Raw genomic sequence first — 13256 nt, forward strand, 5'->3', positions numbered from 1 at the left:
ATACTTCTTGAGTCTCTATTTTCCATTCTATCCTGTTTTACTAGTGTCCTGATTCAGCTCCCATTAGTCTTGTTCCATCTATTGTAATAGCCTTCTATTTGGTTTCCCTGGGTCTAATCGTGTCACTCTTGAACACAATGCTCCTGCTAAAATCAAATAACCTGTCTAAAAGCAAAGGTGGCTGTTCTAATACTCTGTTTAAATTCATTATGGGTTCTCTGTGACCTGAAGGATGAAGTCTGGGCTCTTGAGTAGGGAACAAGCTCCTCATGACCATACCTCTGCCTAATTCTCCAGCCTCACACTCTGCAAACTCCCTAGCCTAAGGTGCTGATTTTGATAACATTCATGATATTTCTTTACAATGAGATTGACATCTACAAAATTTTGCTTGAGTATTAAGCGATACCTGGACCAAAGCCCCTTTCAGGGCATAGGCATCTAGACCTCCTATATCCTTTCATACATCCTTGTGTTTTTCTCTGTTATTTTATCACATCATATTGCAATTGTTTCCCCCTCTGATATGGAGGCTGTTTAAAAGCTGGGACAGTGATGTTAATTTTATATCTTCAGGACCTAGAACAGTGGTTGACATATGGTAGATTTTCAAAACATTTTAAAATAAATTAATTACTCTATATTTATTGGCTAGGAATACTGATGTTTTAAATGAGAAGAAACAGCTGCAAACATCCATTAGTAATTGGAATGTAAAATGTATGAAGTATGAAGCAAGGAAAATTGGAAGCCCTCAAAAATGAAGTAAAATGCATAAAGATCAATATCCTATGCATTAGTGAGCTGAAATGCCCTGGCATTGGCCATTATGAATTGGACAATCATGTGGCCTACTATACGGGGAAGGACAAATCGAAGAGAAATGGTATCGCATTCATCGTCAAAAAGAACATTTCGAGATCTATCCTGAATCACAATGTTGTCAGTAACAGGGTAATATCCATATGCCTACAAGAAAGACCAGTTAATATGACTTTTATTCAAATTTACACACCAACCACTAAGGCCAAAGATGAACAAACTGAATATTTTTACCAACTTCTGCAGTGTGAAATTGATCAAACATGCAATCAAGATGTATTGATAATTACTGATGATTGAAATGTGAAAATTGTAAACAAAAAAGTAGGATCAGTAGTTGGGAAATATGGCCTGGGTGATAGAAACGCTGCTGGAGACCATATGAGAAAATTGTGCAAGATCAGAGACTTATTCATTGCAAATACCTTTTTTCAACAACATAAACAGTGACTGTATATGTGGACCTTGTTGGGTGGAATACACAGGAATCAAATTGACTACATATGTGGAAACAGATGATGGAGAAGCTCAATATCATTAGTCAGAACAAGGCCAGTGGGTGACTGCAAAACAGACCATCAATTGCTCATGTGCAAGTTCAAGTTGGAGCAGAAGAAAATTAGAACAAGTCCACGAAAGTTAAAGTATGACCTTGAGTACATCCCACCTGAATTTAGAGGCCATCTCAAGAATAGATCTGACACATTGAACACTAATGACCAAAGACCAGACGAGTTGTGGAATGACATCAAGGACATCATACATGAAGAATGCAGTTCATTAAAAAGATAGGAAAGAAAGAAAAGACCAAAACGATTGTCAAAATAGACTCTAAAACTTGCTCTTGAATATTGAGTAGCCAAAGCAAATGGAAGAAATGATGAAGCTAAAGAGCAGAGCAGAAGATTTCAAAGGGCAGCTGGAGAAGACTAAGTAAAGTATTATAATGAAATGTGCAAAAACCTGGAGTTAGAAAACCAAAAAGGAAGAATATGCTCACATTTCTCAAGCTGAAAGAACTGAAGAAAAAATTCAACCCAGAGTTGAAATACCAAAGGATTCTATGGACCAAAAATTGAATGATGCATGAAACATCAAAAGAAGATGGAAGGAACACACAGTCACTGTACCAAAAAGAACTGATTGACTTCAACCATTTGAGGAGGTGGCCTATGATCAAGAACCAGTGGTACTGAAGGAAGAAGAACAGGCTAAACTGAAGGCATTGGTGAAAAACAAGGCTCCAGGAATTGATAGAATACCAACTGAGATGTTTCAAAGAACGGATGCAATTCTGGAAGTGCTCACCCATCCATGCTGAGAAATTTGGAAGACGACTACCTGGCCAACTGACTGGAAGAGGTTTATATTTGTCCCCATTCCAAGCAAAGGTAATCCAGCAGAATGCAGAAAGCATCAAACAATATCAATAATATCACATTCAAGTAAAATTATACTGAAGATAATTCAAAAATGGTTGCAGCAGTACATCGACAGAAACTGCCAGAAATTCAAGCTGGATTCAGAAGAGGACATGGAACAAAGAATATCATTGCTGATGTCAGATAGATCTTGACTGAAAATGGAGAATACCAGAAAGATGCTTGCCTGTGTTTATGGACTATGTGAAGGCATAGCGGATCATAACAAATTATGAATAACATTGAAAAGAATGGGAATTCCAGAACACATAATCGTGCTCGTGAGGAACCTGTATATAGACCAAGAAGCAGTTGTTGGAACAAAACAAGGGGATATTGCATGGTTTAAAATCAGGAAAGCTGTGAGTCAGGTTTGTGTATTTTCATCATACTTATTCAAAATGTATGCTGAGCTAATAATTGGAAAAGCTGGACTATATGAAGAACAGAGCATGAGGGTTAACAACCTGTGACATGCAGATGACACAACCTTGATTGCTGAAAGAGAAGAGGACTTGAAACACTTACTGATGAAGATCAAAGACTACAGCCTTCAGTATGGATTATACCTCAACATAAAGAAAACAAATCCTCACAAATGAACCAATAAGCAACATCGTGATAAATGGAGAAAAGATTCAAGTTGTCAAGGATTTAATTTTATTTGAATCCACACGCAAAATCCACAGAAGCAGCAGTAAAGAAATCAAACAACATATATCATTTGGCAAATCTGCTGCAAAAGACCTCTTTAAGTATTAAAAAGCACAGATGTCACTTTGAAGACTAAAGTGTGCCTGCCCCAAGCCATGATATTTTCAACCTACTCATATGCATGCAAAAGCTGAAAAATGAATAAGGAAGACTGAAGAAGAATTGATGCCTTTGAATTATGGTGTTGGTGAGGAATATTGAATATACCATGGAATCCCAGAAGAAGGAAAAAATCTGTCTTGGAAGAAGTACAGCCAGGATGCTCCTTAAAAGGAAGGGTGGCAGGACTTCATCTCATGTACAAAACAAACATGTTAACAGGAGGGATCAGTACCTGGAGAAGGATATCATGCATGGTAAAGTTGAGGGTCAGCGAAAAAGAGGAAGACCCTTAACGAGATGGATTGACACAGTGGCTGCAACAACGAGCTCAAACATAGCAACAATTTTGAGGGTGGCACAGGACTGGGCAGTGTTTTGATCTGTTGTGCGTGGGGTTGCTATTAGTCAGAAATGAAAGCAATAAACTGTTATTTCTTTTAAAAAAAGGATATAAATAAGAATCATCATAAAGAAGAGATGGGGCAAGGTTCAGTAGGGTTCCTAATGCAAAGCTTCTTTTTCTCAAAAAAGAGTGTGATACTGACTATACCACGAACTGCCAGAAGAATGAACAAATCTGTCTTGGAAGAAGTACAGCCAAAATGCTCCTTAGAAGTGAGGATGGCAAGACTTTGTCTCACACATTTTGGACATGTTATCAGGAAGGATTGGTCTCTGGAGAAGAACATCATGCTTAGTAAAGTAGTGGGTCAGTGAGAAAGAGGAAGACCCTCAATGAGATGGATTGGCACAGTGGCTGCACCAGTGGGGTCAGTCATGGCAGTGATTGCGAGGATGGTGCAGGAGTGGGCTGTGTGAGTTATACTATTTGAAAGATGCCTAGACTACATAGTTCTTGGGATGTTCTATTCTGTGTTTTGTGCCATCTGAATTCTGGATGAATAAAGTGTGTTTAAAGTTCCCCCTTGTCAAAAGAACATGCTATAAGGCCATAATAGTAGACATCAAGGAGCCAAGGTACGGATGATGTCGATGGACTTTTATTAATGAAATAGTAACTAAGTGGGAAATTAATGAAAATGAGAATGTCCTATTTCCAAGTATGTTAAATATGATGAAAATTGAGTAACATAAAATTAAATACCAAGTGTTTTGGCTGCTACCTAAGCCTTATTAAGATTCCACCTTCAACCTACTGAGGCTTTATAAAGCCTAGATCTTAAAACAACAGAAACCACAACCAAATGATTTTAGCACATAGAAACTTAATCCTAAATGTTTCAGTACCTTTCCTTTTCTTACTTGTTTTATTATACTCACTCCCTTTCTGCTGGCCTTTGAAAGCCTTTCTAGTGTTTCCATTTAAATAGTTACTCCTGTTTCTTGGCAATTTGTTTCATTTTTAAGTTTCCTATTTTTGACTTTGCCTCTTTGGGAATCAACTCCTTACAGTTCTAATGGTAATGACCCTTCATTTAGCAAGCCCTGAGATCGTTTCTTAAAGTTCTAGCCTCACAGAAACCCCCCATTTGACAAGTTCAGCCATTATTCTCTTGATCAATATATATTATTCAGATATTCCAACTGGTGGTCCTTCATTTGGACGGAAAGGTAATTATATATATATATTTTTAATTAACTACTGATATGTAAAATTCAAACAGATTCACACAAAAAGTGTATTTCCAGATTCTCTTATAGAAGTGTGTTAATATGCACCTCCTTTTTTTTTTTTTTTTCTTTATGGAACGAATAACCTAAAGCTTAGTAACCTAATAACCTAAAGCTTAGCAGTGGCCAATCCTTTAGATGGGGTATGTACACATAAGCCACAGTCTTGCCCTCTCTTGCTTATTTCTGTAGTCAGTCTGGCTCCTGTAAATATTTGAACCTGCAACCCCTGGTATATATAGAACAGTCCTGTTTATTGTACTTTAGGGCTAAGTAGTATGTACTGGCAATGATTTTGAGGTTTTTGTCTCTATACTTCCATGTACAGACTAGTTTCATCTTAGGCCTTTCTTAACATATGAAATTCTACATTTTTAACTCACTTATTCTATGTTTCCTGGAAAACAGAGCCTGAGCAGAGGATTATATGATAATACTTTATTGAGTGGTGCAATCTAAGATCAGCAACAGTGAGGGAAGGGAAATGGAGCAGGAAAAGATAAGAAGCAAATAAAAGCTATGCATTACCAAACTGAATACTATTTCATGAAGAGATATAACCATGAGATAACTCTAGGCAAGCCATACAGCAAAGCTATGCCTTAGAACAATTCATTAGAAGAAGAATAGATAGAAAAATTATCTTTCAGATTCCCTTTATCACCCGACTCCCACTGGTTTATCCCAAGAGACATTAAATACGCTCCCAGGTTGCAATCACCTCATACTTTCAGGCAACCATTGGGAAATCTAGACCTCTAACCCTACCACGTAGTGCTTCAATAGAGTCCAGATGTAGTGGGAGGAGCCAATAACTCTTGGCATCACCAACAACTATAGGGAATAAATGACCACAGGTCTAGGAGACAGGAAGGGAGAAGGGAATCTCAGTAGAATCTAAAACATCATATGGAGTCCCTGGGTCGTGTAAATGGTCAATGCGCTTGGCTGCTAATTGAAAAGTTGGCAGTTTGACTCCACCCAAAGGCACCCTTGGAAGAAAGGCCTTGTGATCTACTTCCAAAAGATCAGTCATCAAAAACCCTAAGGAGCACAGTTCTACTCTGACACACATAGGGTCACCATGAGTTGGAATTGACTCCACCGCAACTGGTTTAAAACATCGTGTAGAGGAATGACTAATAAAATTAGTGACAGATTTTGGGACTGGTCTCCAAGGGGATTTAAAAACTAGAGTATGCTGTATGAAACATCAAATAAAGGGGCGGGGGAAGTCAGGTAACACATGACTGGAATATTTTAGCAAAAGGAATAATTTGGATTATAATTTTAGGGTATTAGAAATTTTATCTAGGTAACAAGACTGAGAAACAGGCATCAGGATATAAGGTTTGAGGCTGAAAAATTCTAGATCTTATTTTCTGGGAATAGCTGGACTAAACTCATCTTTGAGTATCTTTGTGAGATTGAGAAGGATGGAAAAAAAAATCAGAGAACAAAATGAATTCTGTGTCACAACTATCAATTAGGTGACAGCTTATTTTTAAAAGACTATATGTACAGAAATTATGTAGATCTCATTAATTTATTAAAATTGATCCCTAAATTAGCCAGGGGAATAAGGACAAGTCTTCCCTAATCTACCCACATAAACTGATAAAACTGAGTAGTAATCTTCACTTTTAAAAAAGTAAAGAGCTCATTTATTTGGGAGCTGAGAACAAAGAAGGAAAGGATAGCAGCAAGTGCCAAATTTATCTAATCTTTCATTCTCAGCCCAGGACAGGATGCCGTCAAAACCCAGGCATTTTCCCTCTTAATGGATGATCCTGGCAACAGATGTTATGCCTTTTTATTTTTCTTAGATTGTCCCTCATCTTTATTTGCTTGCTCAAACATAGAAAAACAGAGAAGAGGTGGTTCTCAATGTGTCAAATAGGGTGTGCCCCAACTTGCAAGCTAACAAGTTAACATGCCACAGTTTCAAGGATGTTGGTAGAAGAAACAGGACTTCTGAGTCAGAGATGAAAGACAGTTTATTACTCACACCAATAGCAATAGCCAGAATACAGAGCATTTTTGCTGTTAGTTTTCTGAGCCCCATTTCCCACAGGGTGACTCAAAGAGGGCCAGGTGACACCAGCACATGTAGTGGGTTGTGTTATAGGAAAGGAATCCTGAGTTTACTGAAACTAAGTCTTTTATAATGAGCAGTAATCATGCCTGCTTTTTGCTCTGGAGGGGACACTATCTCTATCTTACAAAACTATTCACTGTACAAACTTTCTTGAAAATAATGTACACCAGAGATTACAGGTATTGTGCTAAATTTTGACCCCTATGGTAGCATATCACAGGGGAGTTTAGATACGCCTGGGGAAGTGTTGCTAGTGTAATGCCATATGCATGTGACCTGACCTTAATCCTCAATTTCCAATGTTATGCAAGGAAGGTGTTGGTAATGTCCAAGAGGGTATACCAAGTACTGTCAGTCTATGTACAGGACTCAGAGTCACAATGTCTGGAATAGCTAGGGATATGGGAGCAACAACTGAATTTAGTTGTGGTAATCCACTGTGAACCCCCAGTTTGTATTAAACTTTTTTTTTTCACTAGCAATACAGTACTGTTGTATTGAAATATTGCATCTTTACTACACCTTCTGCCTTTAATCCTTAATTGTTTGTAATTTCCTTTTTTTCTCCTGAGATTTTATACTGTGTCCATTTACCTTCTGGGAGGGGTCAGGAAGCCAGGCTGAGGAACAATTAATTTGTTCCACTATACATAAATTGAGAGAGTCTCTTCTGGCACTTATGGGACTTGGAAGTACAAACATATAGCACATAAATTCCAGAAGCATGTTATTGTTACTATTAGTGTTGTTTGGAAGTTAAAGTTTGGAATAAAGATTGTATACGGATATTGAATAGTCAAAGGGGTTGACTGTGGCAGATATTGTGGATTCCCTTGCTCAACATCTGTTTCAACTCCTCTCTAGTCTTTGCTGACATTTGGGTTTCAACTTGTAGTTCATATTTTGGGGCCAATGAGGCCAGCAGGACTGGGTCAATATTATCAGCATCATTGGTACAGTTGGGGCAATGATTTAGTTGACACACACACTGTATTTGGTGACACTGGGCCTGAAAAAGTAGCCCCCTGGTCAGGACCAATGGAGATGGGAACAAGGAAACAGACTGTGTGATTGGGAAATTGATTACAAACATGAAGATTAAGAAAATAAGTAAATGCATTTAAGATGTTGGGAGTTAGGTTTCTCACTACTAGAGAAGAGAGTCACAAATGGGAAAGGAAAAAACTAGAATAAACCCAAAGTTACTGAATGGGAAAGGAATAAATTGATACAAATATGTCGTGTGTGTGTGTATGTGTCTGTATCAATTGGGTATTCATATGTGAAAAAGTGAGAATGAAAAGCAAATGTGGATGAAGTATGTAAGAAAGTTGATATTATATTTGTAACTTTTCAGTAAATTTTGAATTATTTCAAAATAAAAAATTTAATAATATGTTTGTTGTAAGGTATAGGTTATTCAGCATTTAGATGGATTCTCTAGAACTATACCTTTGTTCTATTCCCTACAAGACACCATCTTATAATAATTCCAGTAGTTGCTCCTTAGCATTATTTTTTTTAACCATGTATCAACATATATTATAAGGCCATGTTAATTAAGATGATGAGGTATTGGCACAGAACTAGAAAAAAGACCAATGGAACACAATACAGACCCTGAAAATAAAGCCTCTTGTATCTGAACACTTGACATAAGACATATGTAGCATTGCACAGCATATATAAGCCCTGTCAATTGTATATCCAAACTGAAAAACAATAAAATTACCCTCTACCTCACACCATGTACAAAACTGAGTATGCTCTTAGAAAATATGAGACTATCTTCATGACATCAGAGTGGGAAAAATTTCTTAAATAAGACTCAAAATCACTAATTATAAAGAAGAAGATTAGCACTTAAAAAAAAAAACCCTCAAACTTAAAGTTGCAAGTTCAGTAAAGACAACATTATTGTCTTAGTAATGTCTTACAGCAAAAAATGCAGCCCAGAACTGCATGTTTCATTTGGTCATTACGTCAGAGTAGAACTGTGCTCCATAGGGTTATTGGTGGCTGATTTGGGGGAAGTAGATCACCTGACATTCCTTCTGAGGTCCTTCTGGGTGGACTTGAACCTCCAGCTTTTCAATTAGCAATTAGAGTGTGTTAACTACTTGTACCACCCAGGGACTCCTAAGTGTCTTTAGTCTCTTTTAATCTGGAACAGTCCCTGGTCTTTCCTTGACTTTCATGGCCATGACACGTTTGAATGTTGTTGTTATTGCTAGATGCTGTGCCTGACTTGTGGAGACCTTGTGCATAACAGAACCAAGCTCTGCTAGTCCTGTGCCATCTTCACGATCATTGGTATGTTTGAGTCCTTGGCTGTGGCTATTGTATAGTACCTTCCAATCTAGTGGACTCATCTTCATCTGTCATGATCCATAGGGTTTTCCTTGGCTAATTTTTGGAAGAAGATCATAGTATATCATCAGGCCTTTCTTCTGTCTAAGTCTGGAAGCTCCGCTGGTACCTATCCACTATAGATGACCCTGTTGGTGTTTGAAATACTGGTGGCAGAGCTTCCAGCATCACAGCAACATGAAAACCACCACAGTACAAGAAACTGACAGATGGTGAATATTATGGCCTATTATTTTGTAGAATGTCTTCTTTTTTTAATGTTTCCTTACAATTAAATTCAAGTATCTTTGGCAGGATTATGACAGAAGTGGTGCTATCGCTTTCTGATTGCAAAGGGAGGAAAGAGCAAGGGAAGAGGAAAAGAAAAGAATAATTTTTGTAAAGTTTGGTAGGTTAAGAATGTATTCCCTAGAGAAAGAGTTCTAGCTATACTTACAGAGTTTCTGAGTTCTGGTTCTGACTTCTCCAATTACTAGCCATGTGGATCTGGGCAAATCACTTAACTTGGAATATGCTTTATAAAACAGCAAATTATTAATTTGTCAAGGATATTAGGAAGGAAGTAGGTATGGAAAGCTATAACAGACAATATTAAACATGACATTTTTGCATAAGCAAAACAAGTCCTTTAATGTCATAACTTATATAAAATAATTTGTATAAATGGTAATAACTATAGCCAATGTATATTGCTTTCCTAGAAAATTAGAATTGAGCATTAAATGTTTATTTTTTCTGCATACACATGCATGAATAAAAAAAAAAAAGTACTTACCTTGTCTGATTTACTTAAATAAGAACAGATGCACAGAGCTAAATTCTTACATGCTGGGACATAAGATAGGTTTTATGTTCATTTTGTTCAAAGGAAAATAAAGGCTTCAGTTCATACAAACTGAAGATAAAACACCATGGTTCTTATCGCCGTGAGTCAATCTCAAGCCTGTTTTATTGGCCATTGAAATATTTCCAAGATGTGAAAATAGGCTAATCCAGGCCTACTAGAAACAGTGTTGGAGCTACAGGGAGATGAAAAAACTGAGGTAAAAACCATCTGGCCCTATAACATCTCTTCCTGACTGACAAAAACAGTAATATTTAATTATATCTGGAAGTCCTACAAGGCTGAATTACTTTTAGAGACTGGTGAATATGAGCCATGTGTATTTTAAAATGAAGTAGAGAGTATTTTTACCTTTACAAGAAAAACATATGGGTGTGAGTAAAATACTCAACCACTAACTCATCACTTCTCAAAAAGAAAAAAACAAAACCCACGGAATCTTATTTTTGTGGAAATATCATGTCAGCTTGTATTGACTCATAAAGGTAGGATTTAGGTTTTCACCTATTTTCCCTCTGTAACTCTACAGTGTACTCATTTGCAGTAGATGGTAAAGCATTTTGTGTTTTTAAGAGATATCCAGGGAAGGAGATTCTATAAATGCCTTTTAGGAATTTGTTCAGTATTTTATAATCCTTGCTGTCAGGAAACTATTTTTCACATTTGACCTAAATCCCACAAGCCGGAGTTCAGACCCATTTCTTTTGGTTCAGTCCTCAGTGGAAATGGAGAACAGCTGGTCACCATCTGCATAATATTCCTTCATTAATTAGAAGGCTGAGGTCATCCCACCGTCTTCCCTTCTACTGGTAATGATTCCAATTTATTTAACCTGTCTTCGTATCACCTATTCGCAACCCTTAATCATTTCAATTCAAGCATATGAATTCTAAGTTTTTCATGTCTCTCATAAATTGTGTACAAGACATTTTAATATTTGCACCATGGTTGAGAGTAATTTCTCACATCTGCTACATCTATGTCCATAAGATCCTGGTATCATATTCACCTTTAAACAATGCTATGCATTTCTAATACATCATTATCTGTGTTCTCTGTGATTACTTTTTTTTTCTTAGCTAATCCACACATTCTTGAATATAATTATCTGTACTTTTTTCTTCTTCTCTATTGAGGACTCTTTATGAACATTAACCTTACTACTAAATTGAATTCCATTCTTTTTGACTGTGCCAAAAACCCATTACACAGTGACAAATACCTTATTCTTCTAGTATTAAAGTACCCATGAGTTCAACATACATGCTCTCTGTTACAGTAATGTGATCATCAAATAAGATATGAAATAACAACTAGATTCAACATAAACCCTATAAAATATTTGGCTTCCAGGTCAACATTACCTGTAAGAATAATTTTTCTCCAGGAAAGTATTTCCACTCAGCAATAGCATTAGCTAGGTAATCTTTGGGGAAACACACATACATGCTCCATTGGAGGTGCTGATCTCCATGGCTGCTGCACTGAGTTTGTTTCTAACGCGTGGTTTTCTTTACCTTCTGTAGGCAGATCGGAAATGGCTGCCTGTGAGCTGGTGCCATTTGGCCTTAATGTATGCTGGCCAGCTCTGCAGCATGGTTTTGTGGGAGTATCTCACTGCTTCTTTTGTGCGGCACCAAACCATGGCTACTCGCTGTCTCCAACAAAATTCTTCCCTTAACCACAAAGAGTGACATGTGCAGAAAGATCACTTATAGTCTGACTAGAAACTGGCTGAAAGAAAGAGCTGATACTCATGCCAGATTGTATTTTTCTGGGGTCATGATTTCCATTTCTCACAGTGATTCTATTCAAGTCAAGATAAATTATACCTATTCTAGCCAGTTCTGTCATTCTGGTCTGCAGAAAAGTTAACTTGGTCTCATAGGATATTTTTTCACCAAGCCATGCTGCTTATTATTCTGTTGTTCCTAAGATGTTTGCCAACTGATTTTCTAATGATAACTAGTTATTTGGAGGGACTAGAAGTTCAACTTTCAAGTCTACAGTTTTTGAGAGGTATTTGGAAGGAGCATAAGTTAAACTTTTTACAATTTCTAAGAGGCCTTTTCTAAGGTGACAGGCACTGCATTGGCTCTTACAGACAAAAAAATTAGAGTTAATAAGGAAATATTAAAATAAATATTGGTATTTACAAAAAACTAAGATAATAAATCAATTCTTGATTTTGGCTTTTTAAAAAATATAACCACATAGCGTAAAACTTCCCTTTGTAGTTCTCCGTTCTCTTCCAAAAGCAGACATACAGAGAATGTCCTATTTTAAATCAGTCATGACGGTGGTAATAGTTCCTCATTACTCTAAGTCTAAAAATAGTCTGGCTTTTAGTTTTCATTCACAACTACATTTCAAAAACATGACTCAAATACGCTTCACAATTTAACATGATTGAATTAAAAAACTGAAACCATAATTTGGGGCTAGAAGGTTTTCATTTAGACACATCTTATTTGAACCTGTAGTTTATGAAATTGGAAATCATTTATATCAATGGTTTTCGAATGTTGCTTTAATATCCTCTAAATAGACTTAATTCAGTCAATAAATATTTTTTAGCACCGTCTACAGACAGATGTTATTCTATGTTCTTGGGATACACCAGGACACAAAATCAGCATAGATCCCTGCCTTCAAAGAGCTGAGATTCTAGTAAGGAGACACTAGACAATAATATACATAATAAATAAATTAAATCGTATTAAGAAGGTGATATGTGCTGTGGAAGGAAAAGAATAAAATGGATAAGGAAAAGAGAGGTCAGGAATGCAAAAGTTAGGGAAGAGGACTGGGAGATTTGCAGTATTAGCAAGATTTGAGCAACAATTTAAAATAGGGCAGAAGTTACCCCAGTAAGGGAAGAACATTCCAGGCAAAGGGAATAGTCAGTGTGAAGGCCTTAATGGAGAAGCTTGCACGGCATGTTGAAGGGTGCCACTGGAACGTGGTGGTGGGGGCAGGGTATAGTCAAAGAGGTCAGGGAAGTAATGGGAATCCAGATCATCAGGGAGTCTGGAGGTCATTGTTAGGTCTCGCTTTATCTCTGAGTAAAATGGGCGTGGGCATTAAAGGGTTTTAAGCAGCAGAGTAACATGATCCAAACGATATTTTGAAAAGACCTTTCTGGTTGCTCTGTTGAAACAAGGGTAGAAGTAGGGCATTCTCTAAGGAGGCTATAGTATAATTCAGGTGAGATGGTTGTATCTTGGAACAGGGTGGTAACAATTGGTATGAT

At 37.0% G+C, this 13256-nt stretch overlaps 1 protein-coding gene across 1 annotated transcript in view; it reads left to right on the forward strand.

The window, feature by feature from the left end:
- Positions 1 to 13256, forward strand: part of HPGDS (hematopoietic prostaglandin D synthase) — a 108795-nt gene that overhangs the window by 5176 nt on the left and 90363 nt on the right. The window lies entirely within an intron of this gene.

Source organism: Elephas maximus, chromosome 5 (assembly GCF_024166365.1).
Source record: "Elephas maximus indicus isolate mEleMax1 chromosome 5, mEleMax1 primary haplotype, whole genome shotgun sequence".
Classification (NCBI taxonomy): domain Eukaryota; kingdom Metazoa; phylum Chordata; class Mammalia; order Proboscidea; family Elephantidae; genus Elephas; species Elephas maximus.